Source organism: Lolium rigidum, chromosome 3 (assembly GCF_022539505.1).
Source record: "Lolium rigidum isolate FL_2022 chromosome 3, APGP_CSIRO_Lrig_0.1, whole genome shotgun sequence".
NCBI lineage: Eukaryota > Viridiplantae > Streptophyta > Magnoliopsida > Poales > Poaceae > Lolium > Lolium rigidum.
Window position 1 is genome coordinate 66,137,659 of NC_061510.1, and position 4,839 is coordinate 66,142,497.

Consider the following 4,839-nt stretch of genomic DNA (forward strand, 5'->3'; position numbering starts at 1 on the left):
AATGGTTGCTCCGTTGCCCCGTTGGTGATGCCCTCACGCGTCGCCACCGCCGACAGCCACCACCAAATTTCGCCGCCCTCCCCGTCGGATTACCGGATCTGGCAGACGCGTCGGCGGAGACCGAGGCGAGCCCAGGCAACGCGGGATCGCCTCCAGCGCCACACTCCGTTCACATGGAAAACCAGGTTCTTCTCGAAATCCCCTCATGCCTGTTGTTGGAAGTCTCTTTTTTTAATGGCAAATAAGGTTGTTCGCGAATCGCATCATCCTAACTCTATTAGGTGACCGCACGATGACACGAGTTACAATCGTTCTAGATAGATTAAGAGAAGATAACCGTGGCCTGTTTTAGGGCACTGACAAAAGAGATGGAGTGTTGGGAGCTCAAATCGTCAATCTGGATCCACCATCTTCCAGATAGTCACTTGGGCACATTAGCGATGCCAAGGAACTGCGCTGATTCAAGCCCCTCCATATGTGCAAAAGCTTCTTGATGCAATTAAGCCCCCTCGGTGCTCGGTGGTGCACAAAACTTGCATACGGTTGGCAATCAACTATTTTCGAATTCTAAGTTTGTAAGGGGGACTTGTAAAAAAAAAGGGTTAGAAATGATGAGTTGGGAACATATATTTTGCAAAGGGTTGGTCGATTTTAAAAACTAGTATAAACTGTTTCATGACTACTTGCAAAGTTTTTATTTCAAGAAATACAAGAACTAAGGGTGCTTTCTCGTATAACATGTGGTTACTTTATCGCTTCAGTCCTGCATTTGCTGTTGAGCATTAATGTTTATATTTCCTGAACGGTACATGGATATCATATTTAAACTAAATAAAAAAGTATGTTTGTTTACATTGATTTATTAAAAGTTAGGGCCCCAATTTTCATTTCGCACCGGGGCCCTATTTTTCTGGAGACAGCCCTGCTGGCAAGCAACAGCCATCATGCTCTGGTAGCTCTCATGCCGCCGCCTCATGTTTTCATACTAGAAACATTTCACAGTTTGCTAGCTCCATAGAAGATAGAGTCCTCACTAGAATGCACGTTGATGAGAGCTAGTCGTAGGTATGTGCTCCACTCGAGTACCCAGGAGAATGCAATGAAACTTCAGGTTGGCTAGGGTTTGGTCGAGGTGCACTTGCACATTATGAGGTCCTTGTCTATAATCACAGGTATATAGTAGTCCTGCATATCCCAAGTCCATGAACCCACAAAATTAACTGCTTCCCTGAAGCCTGCCACCTTCCACTCTTCTTGTTCGCTCATGCTAGTGACTGTTTTTTTTTAAATAACCCACACACAGCAATGGTTCTGTGTGCTCTTACTTAAGATGGAACATACCATTCCCGTTAAGCTCCATTTTAGGATTGCCATAAAACGGTCAGTCATGTTCTTTGTTTCCTTCCAGACTAGTAGGAAATATGACATCATTGTGGACATAGTTAGAGATTACAGCCATACAGTGACATCCTCCTCCAAAAGAGAGACAAGCATCCACTAAATCCCTTACATTGGACATTCAGTCCATGTCGGAAACCAACTCTCCACCGAAAGATGTTTACCTGGGTTTTATTCATCCTTGTTTCAGAGGCCCCGGGCTTCTATAACACAGGCAGTTCATACTTAGCAGATTCATTTTGGGTCTTTGACCCAAGACGATAATGCATTTTAGGATGAGAACTCCATTTCTGCTTCTTAACTTCCATCTCCGATCCTGCCACTGCATATCGGGATCAGCAGAATTGTCAGTGGACATATACACTGTCCACTGGGCACCACTACAAGTATTAGCACAGGACCACCATTCAACTTATTTTCTCTATTGGTCTTCTTCCCCTTCCCGCCTTTGGTCTTTGTCCTTTTCATTGGTATTGTATCAATTTGAGTGTCTGGAACTGGAAATAACTCCTTTGCCCCAGGAACTATAGTGTCCGACGGCATGGTTTCATGGCTAGTTTCGGAGCAATTTAATATCCTCCTCGTGTCTTGTGCGCTCACCTCGTCTTTCTCTGTTTCCGACCATTTGTTCTTTGGAAGTGAAGATGACAACCTATGGCTCATGTTACACAAAGGGGTTGATTCCCCTCTCTTGCGGTAAACAGGAGGAGTTGATGATCATCCTTGATCTCAGCTGTATTTATCAGTTTTTCACTGATTGCTGAAGTCTTCAGCATGTCAGTATATAGATATTATGGTGTGCAGACATGGTTTGTAGCTGTATGGTGAAGCTCACGTACATTACTTGATGGTCACGTTCTATCTAGGCAGTTTAGCTATTTCACTTTCATTAGTTATGACTGCTGTTTGCTTTTTATTCGTTAGTGGCCACATTAAAATTTTACTTTCTATGTAACGAAGTCCACATAGTGACCAGCTTTGGGATTTTTAATTTCTCACACATCTCTGATTTTTTCTTTTGTACATGTGCTCGCAGTCAACTTTTGATCTCTTCCAGAGTTGTGATGTGTTTCAGAAACGTGGCCACAGTTTTGCTGAGGAGGGCACATGCAAAAAGAAGTTAGCTACTTCACCATCTTCATCTTTTAGGGCAGACAGACAGGTTTGTAGCTGTTTACTAGATGTTAGTGGGCTGTTTTCGGGTTCAGTTAATTTGTTTCATCCGCAATTTTATTGTTTTATAGTTCTTATTTAGTTCTCAGCTGAAGTTTTTTGTTGTTGTCATATTAGTGCATACATCAAATTAATACCTTCTGTGTTTCGATTTCCGTAAAATTATTAGTTATAAGATTTTTCACATGTCACATGTCCCTGATTTATGATGTTGTAGGCTTCCTTGTTGACTTCTGATCTCATGCCAAGTTGTGAAGGATTTCAGAAGCATGGTTATAAGTTCCCAACAACACATATCAGCCCTCGGTTGCTTTACACCGCTGTTGCTGAAAGTTGCCCCGGTGATGATGGCAGTGTCACTGCTAAGGACAGCAACAGCCACAACCTCAACAGCGAGAGCAATCTTGAAAACATGCTCGGTTGCAATGATTTTCTTCCTCTTGAGGATGATTCTGTTGATAAGCTTACACATGATGATGGTACTTCCTCTCCCTTCTTGCCAGCCTCTCTCATTTACGTGCATGCATGCTAAGATATTTTATTGGAGAACATTAGCAGAACTGGGATTCAGGGGTAACATTGTGTACTTGTCTGTATCAGGAATAGGAATTGTTGAAAGGGTTGGCCCTGTGGAATATATCAAGAGGCTACTACTAAAGAGATCTGCATTGAGCATCTCTTCTGCTGAGTTATTAGGTGTTAATACCAAATTAAGTATGCTTCCAGAGTCCTCGAGAGATTTGAGGCATACCGGGGATCTTTTTTGGCACGGGTATTATCATATGGATGATGTATCTCAAAGTAAGCTACTTTTTTTCTTACGCTTCGTTAACTCACTTCCTTTGCATGGACACATAATTATATATTATATACTAATCTGTCTTTATCTTTTCTATATTATAGCTGTTCTGCCACCAAAGCGGCTTACTCAGTGTGAACCACTGACCTCAGTGCGGTGTTTTCACAAGCCATGGGCTATGCTCCAGGTTTTTTCTATCAAGCTGAAGGCATATATCTCCAAGATATAGGCAGTTCTGTCAAGGTATATGGTTTTGTTGCAATCCGGGATGGTGAGGATTATCGCCGGAACTATCTTTTTAACCGACCCCAAGATAACCCGGTGACTATTAACACGGTAACTACTTTTCTGCCTTAAATTTGATGCTTTGGTATATATATAATCATCTTCTTTAGCGTTCAGTCAAGCTTTGTGCCTTTGTTTCTTGTCTGCAAGACTTCTGCATTTGTGGGTCACATTTTAAGATTAGCATAGCACTTAAACAATAAATATATGACATCTGGGCCTATCTGACATAGAAATTTCTATTGCATAGTTCTTTCTTTTAAAGCCCTTATATGTGAATGCACCATAGCCACATTTCCCTAGGCAAGCTGAACCAACACGACATGATAAAGTAATTTTAAAGTATGCACAGTTTTTTGTCTGAAGATCTTTCTGTTGATTTCTTATGAGAATTCCATCTCATTTTGTTGTCTCAACTAACTACGCTATATAGTTATACCTGATACGTTGCCATCAGCTCTTTTTGACATGCTAGTTCTTTTTTTTTGTTGCTAAAATCCAGACCAGGGACTACCTGCCTTTGCAAAGTCCTGTAAGAGGCATGTCCATGGCATATGAATGCTTGATTGAAGTTGATATCAGAATAAAGGGAGACAAAGAAGACGTGACCTTAGTCGACGGGTGTTCCGATCTAATCGAGGGTCGATGTATATACGACACAGAGTTAATTGGAGTGCACAATGGATGATACCAATGGTGCCGCTGTTTTCGACTTTGCCATCTTTCGTAGTGCATTCGAGGCGACTATAGAGTTGAATTTCACGGAGGTGCCTGCAGGAGGTATGCAGGTGAAGATGTGCGGATACACCGCGTTGTCGAAGAACCTCTATTGCTTCATGGGCGAGCAGTGTGACTGTGACCAGTTCGTCAAGTCTGCTGGGAAACATCCGCCATACTTTGTAGCAGCTGTGCCGTTCGAGGACACGCTGTTTCTTGACTTCATGGAGGGAAAGCTGTCTGTTCCATTCAAGGCAGCTGTTCATGGCAGCCAAGAGAAAGAATACCGGTTCCACAACGGCGCCGTGGTGTTGGTGACGGTTTCTTGGTCGATGCCATATTACTGATCACCTGACCTACACAGAAGCACGGTTTCTTGGTCGATGTCGTATTACTGATCACCTACACAGTTAACTTGTAGAGTTGGAACTATATTTATGTTGATTTGCAAGATTTGTCATGCATCA

General features: G+C 42.4%; 1 pseudogene; it reads left to right on the top strand.

The window, feature by feature from the left end:
• The first annotated feature begins 2,974 nt into the window (after window positions 1-2,974).
• Window positions 2,975-4,839, top strand: LOC124696534 (annotated as a pseudogene).